An 11634-nucleotide genomic window follows, 5' to 3' on the forward strand; every position below is an offset into this window, starting at 1 on the left:
CAGTATAATAGGACAAGATGCCAGTATATGTGGCAAACCGTGTAGTATGAACCTTCTATCTGAATAACTCAGTAGCTGTCTTAAAAAGCCAATGGAACTCAAGTAGAAACTAGGGGACTTTGAGACAACCAGTTACATAGGACAGAATGCCATTTGGTAGGGAGTGAATTTTTTTCCCACGGCTGGGAAAACTACACAATTGAGGATTGGATTCTTGCTGTTAAGAAGCAATTTAGCTTAATGGGATTTGCACAGCTGGTTTTTAAGAATGTTAGAAAAAGCCCCAAAGCATGTAATCCCTGCTCCACAGCCTCTAAAAGTAAATGTACTCATATATAGACAGATATAGTAAATGCACATTATAGCCACTGTAGAGAAATCTCAAAGACACAGAGTTTCCAAGAATCATGTCAGAATATCTTCATGAACTTGACCCTCCTATTGCATATTGAACGAGAGGTAGCATTCCCACCAGAAAGCTCCTCAATCCCAGTATTATGTATATTGCAAATTAAACAGTTTAAAATAATTTTTTTGTAATTCCCTTCTCAGAAGAGAGAAGTGTTGTGTCTGGTTATTTCTTTTTCTATTCTGTGTTTGGAAAGAACCCCTGAATTCATGCTTTTGTCCCACTCTGAAAACTAAATACCAACATTGTTGAAATTTCTCTATTCCACTATTCTCTATTGTATCCTTCTTCACTCCAGCTTTCCAAATTTGTTTACCCTCCTCCAGATATGGCCCTTCCTCAGTTCACCAAAAGATCCTTTTTCTTTTCTGCCCCCTTCGGAACCAATTGTCTTGCAAGGTGAAGTTTCATGCCTATTTTCGCTTCTCTTTTGCATGATCAAATCCCTGTATTCTGCCATTTCTCAATGTCCTTGTGTTCGCTACCTGTTTTACTCTTCTTGACATGTAAACCAACATTTCTAACTCACTTCCCAGCCTTTCTTTCCTCATCCTTATAAAGTCCTATTTTCCCTTATAGCTTTCCCCTAAGGTTAAGGTTTCTAAGGGGTTGTTTTTGGTCCTAGTTCTTTCCCTCTGTATTCTCTTCCCCATTGGCAGAATTCTGTTCACCTCCATTTCATTTTTTTTTTTTACCCCTGACCCATTTCAGGTCCCTGATGTTCTAGTTTTCTTTCCTTGTTCCTCCCACAAAAACATGAAAAGATACGAAAACCTTTTACTCTTTAAGGTATTATTACTATCCTTTTCCTGCTAAATGCAAATGACAGCATTCTCAAGTAAGGAACTTATATTTTGATGAGAAAGAATTACTTGAATCAAAGCTATGAATCTTTAATGTTGAAATGAAGAGATTTGGTTAAAAGTTAGGCCCTTGGGGGGAGCAAATGCCTTCCTGGCACCTTGATGAGATATCAGGCACACCTGCCCACCCATAAGGTTTACCCTTCCCTTCCAAAATTGAGCAGATCCTCCTCTGAGCCTTACTTTTTCCATATTTCACACTCATGATTGAATAAAACTCTTCTCCTTGAATGAACAAGTTCTGGAAACTTAAGTGTGCACTGTGCTTTCTAAATATAGTTCCATGCACACTTTCTCTGAGTATTCTTTTGACTCGCAGGTGGAAGGTGCAAACCCCCAGCTGGTCTCACTTCTGGGCCTTACTTTTGATAACATCAAGCAGTATATATTGCCAGCCACAAGTCCCGCCCTCCTCTGCTTCCTAGTGCTGTGGCAAAAGTTGAATGTTTAACCAAATACTTTACACCTGGTCAGAAGGTGCAAGCAACTTATAACCTCTAAGCTTTCCCCCTTTGCTTTTGTACTGAAGCAGCTACAACACAGTGAAGAAAGAAACCTGAGAAGAAACAGAAAAGAAGCTACAAGCTCACCGACAAGCTACAGACAAGAGGGATAAGGAGATGGGAGAGTAATGACAGGTTGATATCAGGGCAGGCAACCCAGGAGGCTAGAAGATGGGAATTCACAAACCCGGGTGGAAGGAGGGAATTTGGAAAGTGTGGGGAAGAGATGCCAAGAGATCTGGGACTTTACAGGGTAGGATGGGAGGACATCAGAAGCTCAGTGGAAGAGAGGCCGGATTGACCTTACAGTCCTACAAACTCAGGGAAGTGAAGATTTGGTTGAAAATACAACATTCCCATGAAAACTGAAGTCCTCACCCTGACTGGCGTGACCCAGGGGATTGGGCAGTCTCTCTCAAACCAGAACATCGCTGGCTCAATTCCCAGTCAGGGCACATGCCTGGGTTGCAGGCGTCCCCAGCCGAGGGTGTGCAAGAGACAACCGGTTAATGTTTCTCTCCCTCTCTTTCTCCCTGCCTTTCCCTCCCTCTAAACATAAATTGAAATCTCTTTTAAAAAATTGAAATTCTTATATCTTTTAGTGTTTTCACCAACCAAACATCAGCGAAAGTGCCTTGTTGAGTTTCTCTGTGGTGGAGAAACAGGTGGCCACAGGTTCTTTTTTTTTTTTTTTTTAAAGCTACTCAAGCAAAGTCAGAAGCATCAGTCAAATGACAACTTCTGGGCAGAACCTAAGTTGGAAAAAGCAAGATTTATATAAATAGAGGTGCAAAGCCCATATCTTCCTGTTGACAAATCAAGCTTCATTTCACTTCAAACCCTCAAATTAAAAAAAAGTTGATAATGGCTTTTTTCAATTTGTCCAATCACTTTCAATAGTATTTTCCTTACCCAGGTGTCCTGCATTTTTTTTTCTATCTCTAGTGGGGTTTTTTTCTTTTCTTTTCCTTTGTTTTGTATGTTTACTTAGCCATACATCTATACTGTGTAGCTTTATGGAGTACTTTATTAAATTTGTGAAACGATCTATAAAGATTGAATTCAGAATGATGTCATAAATTTGTGTGAGATTCACCTCCTCCCCTGAATCCCTAATGAAAAGTAATAGATGAGATTTGAGCAAGTGTGCAGAAATGTTATAATGGAAAATAACCTAAATTATATCTAAGGGACTAATGGCCATTGAGGTATCAGCTGCATCATTATATACTGTTTACTGACATGTTGTTCTGTCCTAAATGGTCAAACCCAAGAGTTACAAAAAAGATAAATTAGAACTGCACAGAAAAACATTGCTACCATTTGTATAAAATTACACCCGCATATGTATCTACCTGTTCACGAAAATGGATGACTCTTGGGGTTAAGCTTATTTGTATCATTAATTTGATACAAATAAGTTTATGAAATACATAATATTAACATCAAAATTAATAGGTGTTGAAAACAAAAATTACTACAAAAATGTTTGTATAAAATCATGAATGACAGCTGCTTAGTTGGTTAAGAGAAACCAGTTTATTTGCTGCAAAATAATCTCTAACTTCATAAAGTGAAACAAATATGCTCTTTTATGTTGCTATTATCTTAGAGAAACTAAGATTGAAAGATCTGACATAGGGTAACAATTGATGAAGGTACAGTAATTCATTAACTATGAATTTAATTTATAATTAAAATACAATTCATAAGAATTACTATATGTTCTAATAACATAGAGCAGGAATAGTTTCTCTCTTGCCACATAAAATTAAAAATATATCATTTATGCACACAACTCCTAGATCTCAAATCACCATTGTTTTGGGTATAATAAAATGTATATTTATGTGATCCTATTTATCTTAATATAAAAGAGCGGGGGTTTGTTTCAGGGCCAGTCCTATCATGACACTTGCTAATTATGTGATATTAAGTGAGTAACTTCACAACTATAAACTGTCAATACGTCTGTGGTCCTGAGAATTAACAAGATCATGTTTTCAGAGGTTTTGCACCTAAACAATATTATATTTAATAAAACAATAGGACATTTTTTCTACTTAAGCTGATTGATTTCTCCCTGGTTTTTTTCCCATCCTTGCCCAAGGATATGTTTTTATTGTTTGGGGTTTTTTTTTGAGAGAGAGACTGAGGGAGAGAAAAATCAACTGGTTGTCTCCCGTATGCACCCTGACCAGGGATCAAACCCCAAACTAAACCTAGATAGGTGCTCTGACTGGGAATTGAACCCACACCTCTTTTGGTGTGTGGGATGATGCTCCAGCCAACTGAGTCACCTGGCCAGGGCTTTCCCTAACTGTTTGACTGGGTGGCTCATAGTGAGTAGGCAGTACCATGCAACGGGTGGGCCAAACCATGAATACTAGTTTCACTACAGTTCAAGCTTTCTGATTTAAGTTTAATTTTTTGCAGCATCCAAAATCTTTTTTAACAATAGAGCAAGATCCAGGTTTAGTTTTTGTAGGTGAGGCTGGCCTGTCGACCTCTGGTGTAGTTGAACTTGAGAGATTTGGATGGCAGATAGGGTTTAGTCCCTTGAAGTCTCTGGATTAACCAGGAATTCTTTTATTTTTATTGAAGTGAAATTCACATAAGATAAATTAATCATTTTAGAGTGTACAATTCAGTGACCTTTGAACCTCCATTGTAGTATAACAACCACCTCTATTTACTTCCAAAATGTTACCACCCGAAAAGAAAACCCCTATCAGTCTTTATTCCTCCCCTTCCCCCCCGTTTCTGAGCAATCATCAATCTGCTTTCTGCATCTCTGGATTTACTATTCTGGATATTTCATATAAATGCAATCATATATATGACCTATTGTCTGCCATAATCAACATTTTTAAGATTATCTGTATGGGGCATACATTACTAATTGCAGAGCATGTCCAAGACAATTGTCGCAGTAGGGATAGCTTTGATTTTACTTCTCTTACACTGTAGGCATGCTTCCTTTAAGAAGCCTGGGGATGAAGGTCTAAAGTAACCAAGGATGTATGGGAGGCAGGGCCATGTTGCATAAGTTATCCAAAGTGCTGAGTGTACTGAATGAGTCTGTGGTGTTTTTGACTAATTGTGCTGAGGTAGTTGACTCTTCTGGTTCGCCTCCAGTAACAAAGTGAAGAGACCCCCCAATGGTACTTTTAGCCAATGTGTGGGTGGATAGGGGGAGGGGGAAAGATGTGGACATCAAGGCGGAAGAAACCCCGCTGAATCACGTACTACAGAATTTGGAGCTGCTGATACAGTCAGGCACTTCTAAACAATGGAGATTCCTTCTAAGAAATGGGCTGTTAGGTGATTTTGTAGCCTGCACAGCATGTTGCTATCTATACAAAACATGTGAGATTAAATCAGGCACAAGAGAAAAATCATGCACTCAAGAAACTCGGTAAACACGGGATTGCATGAGGTAGCTGCCATAATATAGCCTACGGTTTACAGCAAACTTTTTTATACGTAGAAAAAGTACACTCTAAAATAATGATTAAAAATGTAGCATAGCAAATACATAAACCAGCAACATAGTTGTTTACCATTGTCAAGAGAACCAAGGAGGAAGAATTTGCCAATATGATGCCAGGACTTCCTCCAGCAGGGGGTGGTGAGTTAGGGATTGTTTAGGCAGAAATACAGTGTGAGAACCTCAAAACTACTCACTTACATTTTATTATTAATCAGAAAACTTTGAACCATGGGAACAGATAGCTTGGTGATCACAATTTGTGTTTTGGAAATATCTGGTTTTCTAAATAAATTAGCTATTGTTACTTACATTTTACCTTCTCTTTACTACCCATATATATATATATATATATATATATATGTATGTATATATATATATAAAGAATATACATATATATTTTTAATCCTCACTCAAGAATATGTTTATGATTTTAAGAGAGAGAGAAAGGGAGGGATGGAGAGGGGGAGAGAGAAAGAAACACCAATGTGAGAAACAATTCATTGCCTTCCATTTGCACCTGGACCAGGGATTGAACCCACAACCTAGGTATGCGCCCTGACCAAGAATCAATCCCCCAGCCTTTTGGCCACCTGGCTAGGGCTGTTAACATAATATTTTATACAATAGTTGTTCTTTATAGATACCCTTCCATGCACTAAGCAACATGTAGAGTCACTTGTTTGCATTACTGTCAACAGTTTTGCAAAATAGTTGTTTCAACTCTCTGAACCTCAGTGCCTGAAAATTAGCATACTAATCCATACCTGTTGGGCTTCAATGAGATAATATATGGAACATGCTTAGCACAGAACCTGGCATTAATTAAGTGCACAATAAAGGTTAGCTGTCGTTACCATTATTTGTTCAGATTTTACACATGGGAAAAAGAAAACATAAGGTCTCAGCCAACACTCAGAGACACTCTGGTGGAGATAGAACTCAAGCCTTTATGTGCCTGATTACAAAACTGCACTTTTCCCACCGCCCTCTACTATATCTTGTATGTGCATGATCAATGAAGCTTCTTTAGTTAATTTTCCCATCAAAAATAACGTTCTTTCTTTAGCCCTTCCCCATCCCTAGGCTTTTGATGAATGCTTGCTTAGCTGCTCTCTCAACCTCAATAAGCCCCAGCAGCTGCATAGCAGAAGTTCAGTGAGTAATTCCTGTATAGGTTTAAAGGCCTGTCCCTCAACTTCTTCATACCCCAGAGAAATAAAGTAATATGCCTGGCAGTGAATTGAGAAAAACAAAAATAAGGAAAAGCAGAAGTTGAAGCACTCCAAAAATCACACTTTTACCCACAAAGACCCCTTTTGGGGGCTCTTTCAAAAACAACAAAGTATCACATTGAACAATCTACCTGGTCTCCAAAAATAGTGCTTGGGGAGCCAATGTCTGAGCAACTCAGCCTTCAGACTCAGGAATGCAGACCATGGAGGAGCCCCAGGGGGCCTTCTGGACCCGCACGCTGGCCACACCGAAACCTCACCTGCGCTGCTCCTGGTAAAGATTAGCAGTGGTGAGGTCCAGGTGTCCAAGACTTACCTCAGCCACTAGAGGCAGAATTTCCAAGTCATGTTGTTTTCGTCAAAAATAAACTAACCAGGTTGTCCTGGGGTTTTTCAAGAGAAGTTGGTAAAGGGAGAAGGCAGTTACCGAGAAAAATAACTTTTAAAAATAGCTGAATGAAACCCCACAAAATTGTTTTTTTAATGTCACTAACTCTAGGAATAAAAAATGCTATTGTAATTATTAAAAAATGTACTTTTCCATCCTTTAAAAGAAGGACGGTGGACAGGGAATCCAGCTTTTAGAGAAATGAAGGTATTTTCTTATGCTGGAGAGATCATACCTCTTTAATAACATTTTTTACAGCCATTATGCAAGCTACTCAACTCAATTTTGTTAGAAAGTTTTCCTTAAGAAGCTTGCATGGAATATGAATAACACCTCAATTCTATAGTCCCCATTGTTTTCATATGAGCCCTCACTCAAGCCCGACTGTGCTACTCATGGCTGCGAAACATAAAACATGCGTCCAGACAGTCCTGCCCTAGCTCCTGTTGTTCCCGTCACCCGGAGAAAAGGTGAAAACTGTTAGCAAGCACATCCCAAACATCCCAGTTACCTCACTTTCACAGTCACACGCAGCAGCTAAGCAGATTCTGGGAATGACCCCATGAGGAAAGAACTCTTTCCCCACGTCTCAGTTGCCGAAGTTTAAGGGCCCGAGTCTGTGTACCTTCAAAGCCTGTCCTCCAGGAATGCTCTACTCAGTACTTCTGCTTATTAAAATTGTGTCCACTTTTCCAGGTCTCAATGAAGCAGTGATTCTCTTCTTCCTCTGAACTCATGACCCTGAGAGGTTATGTCCTGTTACCAGGATCAGAGCAGACAGGAGGAGACCGCTGTTCAGGATGCTTTAGCAAGGACTCACGCTTTCTATAGAGAATTACAGTGTCATCATTCCCAATTTTTGCCTTGTCGGACTGGAAAATAAGAAATGCATGCCCTAGCTGGTGTGGCTCAGTGGACTGAGTGCCGGATTGTAGACCAAGAGGTCCCTGATTTGATTCCCAGTCAGGGCTCATGCCTCCATTGCAACCCAGGTCCCCAGTGGGGGGCACATGAGAGGCAATCACACATTGATGATTATCTCCCTATCTGTCTCCTTCCCTTCCCTTCTCTAAAAATAAATAAATAAAGTCTTTAGAAAAGAAAAGAAATGCTTGAGTATCTGAGGATATAATCCCAAACAACCCATGTTAGACTGAAATCACCCTGGAATCCACATTTTACCAACATTTACACGTGCAACATTAGCTACCACACTTGTGGGCCTGCCAGGTATGGGCTTACTCTACATACAGCGGGGAGTTCAAATTGTTGAGATGTTGCGTGTTGTGAGGCATTTTATCTTCTACATGGAGGTGGGAGAGGAAAATGGAGAAAGGCCATAAGTTTAAGGAAAACTAATGTGCATATTTTCTTCTATTCTAAATATTTTATGTTTAAAATTACTTTTTGCTGATACTGGAGAGAGAAAAGGAGAGAGAGAGAAACAATGATTTGTTTTTCCACTTATTTATGCATTCTCTGGTTGATTTTTGTATGTACCCTAATTGGGGATCCAACTTGCAACTCGGAGCTTATCAGGACAATGCTCTAACCAAATGAGCTACCTGGCCAGGGCTACTCTAAATATTTTTTAAATAAAAAATATTGGTTTTTCCTAATGTTTGTTTAACTTTTATGTTCTAGGGTAGTGTATGCGTATCCTGGTTCTGACCTCTCCCTAGTCTATTGCTATGCACTTTGGTTTGGGCCTCTCTCCAGACATGTATATCCTATTTAAAGAAGAATAGAGCTAGATGAATACTAAGGTTCCTTCCACTTTGAAATACTATGATTCTGTAATTTTCAGGTTTCTCTTTTGTTAACATTTAATTATTTCATATGTCGTTTAAGTATTATCTTTTTTAAAAAGATTCTATTTTCAGAGATTGAAGAAGGGAAGGAGAAAGAGAGGGAGGAAAACATCATTGTACAAGAGATACATCAATTGGCTGCCTCTCGCGTGCCTCCTACCAGAGACCTGGCCCACAACCCAGGCACGTGCCCTGACTGGGAATCCAACCAGAGACCTTTTGGTTCACAGACCAGCACTCAATCCACTGAGCCACAGCAGCCAGGACAGTATTGTCTATTTTTAAAGCTTTTAACAAAATTATAAACTCCTTGAAGAACTATAATGTACATCATTGTTCCCCTTCAAAGCTTAGCCTTATGCTTTCTCATAGTAGACCTTCAATAAAGGAATGAATTTCAGTTTTCAAGGATGGTGCTCATACTCATTCTATGTTCTAAACCCCCTTCTTGGGTAGAACCAAGCTAGGTAACAGCACAGAAGAGGAAAGTAATAAGTCACAAGATGGGAGACAAGCACTTTATGATGGGAACTGCTCTGCTGATGGGAGTACCAATCCTGCGCAAAATCCTCCTGCCTCTTCCAGTGAGGGGTTGATTGTCTAGAAGGTGAGGATGGCAACACAGCAAGCGCTTCCACGCTGGTCTTAAGAACTGAAATCTTACTCAGGGCCGTGAAAGTGGAACCATGAGAGTGGCAGGCACAGAGAACAAAAACGGTTTTAGCTGTGCAGACCCTGGCTCAGACCTAGATAGGAGCCCTAAGAAATGGAACTCCCTTAGAAGAAGCTCAGGTTCATCAAGCCTGAGGGATCACAGGCTCCTGAGGACAGTGCACTTGAGCCAGCACATTCAAGCCCTGGGAGCTCAAAAGGACAAGGAGGAGGATCGCAGTGCCACTGTCTTGTTAGTACCTTCCCAAGAGGGAGCTGGGAGCAGGGATGAAACCCAGTGATCCCACCAGGCTCTAGTCTGCTGGGACCACTGGGGGCTGACAGTGAGCTCTAAGGTGAAGACCCGAGGTCCGCAGGGTAGAAACTTTGTTTTCCACCGTAGCCCCAGCAACCAGCACCATAGCTGACACATAACAGGTGCTCTATAAATAGTTCTCAAATAAAATGAATAAACACCAGAAGTATGGCTAATGGCACTGGCACTGGGGAAAGCGAGCTCAGGTAAGAGCTCTCCCTCAGTAGGCTGGGAACCCATACTTCAAAAGATTCTCTTTTTTAAAAAATTTATTTTATTATGTATCTTTAGAGGGGAAGGGAAGGAGAGAAGGAGAGAAACATCAGTGTATGGTTGCCTCTTGTTCATCCCCTGCTGGGAATTGGCCTGCAACCCAGGCATGTGCCCTGACTGGGTATCGAACCACGATCGTCTGGTTCACAGGCCTGCACTCAACCCACTGAGCTACACCAGCCAGGGCTCAAAAGATTCTCTTATTAAAACTGGGGGACATCAATAAGGGGACAATACAAAAAAATTTTGATCCATGAAAAAAACATAATTCAGCCCTAGCTGGTGTAGCTCAGTGGATTGAGTGCAGGCCTACAAACCGAAGAATCGAGGTTCAATTCCCAGTCAGGGCACATGCCTGGGTTGCAGGCCAGTTCCCAGCAGAGGACGCACAAGAGGCAACCATACATTGATGTTTCTCTTCCTCTCTCCTTCCCTTCTCCTCTAAAAAGAAATAAATAAAATCTTTTAAAAAACATAATTCAGTTAGTAAAAAGTTATCTTCAACAAAGAAAAACAAAGTGGTGCTCATAAATTACTTCAAAAAGCACTTTTTGAATTGCTCCTGAGGGAGCAGAACATCAAAATAAATACAACAGAATTTTTTGCTTTCCAGAATCTTCATTTTCAAACTGAATTGGAGAGAATCTTCTTTATGTTGTCATACACTAAAAGGTAAGATTTTAAAAAAACAAGGAGCTACTATACAAGACTGTATGTTGAGTATTTCATGTTGTTTTTAGCTTTTCCCAACACCCCATCTACTCTACTTCATACAATGGCATAAATAAATATCCACAGATCAATCCTGCTTCAGAAACCAGTTTGAGAAATCGACTCCACAGCTACCTTTCTACCTTGTCTCCCATACTGCCTGGCTCACAAACTCATCATCACACTGAAAGAAGGAGAAAACATTCCAGCTGAAAAGGTGGCCAACGGGTACTCTTTTGACAAAATGAAGAGCTCAGAGTCCACGTTTCAATTAGATTTAGATTTAATTACTAGCTAGGCCAACTGTCTAAATTTGTTACATGGCAGAAAAGTTCGATCTCGCATATGCCATTGGTTCAGCTTGCCTGACAGACGCCGTGTGGAGAACAGACTGCCGCTGAAGAAGGGCGGGGGCGGGGCGCAATGGGGAGGCTAACGGCACTCATTCAAGTTGCCTGGCCCTGGAGGTGGTGAGGAGTGGTCCAGTTCCGGAATTTACTGTGTAAGCAGAGTTAACAGGATTTGCTAATGGATCGGGCATGGGGCTTAAAGGGAAGAGAGCGGTCAAGGAAGCCAGCCATGTTGGTCTGAGCAATGGGAAGAACGACAATGCCACTGAGGGAGAGGAGGCGGCAAGAGGAGCAGGTTACGTGTTGGGAGAGAGGACAGTGGACACAACTCCATCGTGTAGGAGGTGTTGAGTTTCTGTTGAATGAGTAAATAGAATGCATATGGACTGAAGTAGGAGAGCAAAGCAAAATCCGTAACAGACCACTTTGAATACGGGCAAGAACTTAAGGCCTCTTATTTGAAAAGCCTAACCCATTTTCCAAGTTCAATGTAGTCATTTAGATCCTGGTTCTGCCTGATGCTATAAACTTTTTTTTTATTGTCTGGGATGCTTCTGCTTCTGACTTCAAATTAATATGTGGCTTTCATGGAAAGATGGCTTATGCAGAAATTACTCTTTGGTGGAGTCATCCA

The 11634-nt window shown here is 40.5% G+C and overlaps 1 protein-coding gene across 1 annotated transcript in view; it reads right to left on the reverse strand.

Moving 5' to 3' along the window:
• The window catches only part of RIMKLB (ribosomal modification protein rimK like family member B), a 132503-nt gene that overhangs the window by 95867 nt on the left and 25002 nt on the right, over positions 1–11634 (reverse strand). The window lies entirely within an intron of this gene.

The sequence above is a fragment of the Sturnira hondurensis genome, unplaced genomic scaffold (genome assembly GCF_014824575.4).
Source record: "Sturnira hondurensis isolate 20B ecotype Veracruz unplaced genomic scaffold, ASM1482457v3 Scaffold0017436, whole genome shotgun sequence".
Lineage (NCBI taxonomy): Eukaryota > Metazoa > Chordata > Mammalia > Chiroptera > Phyllostomidae > Sturnira > Sturnira hondurensis.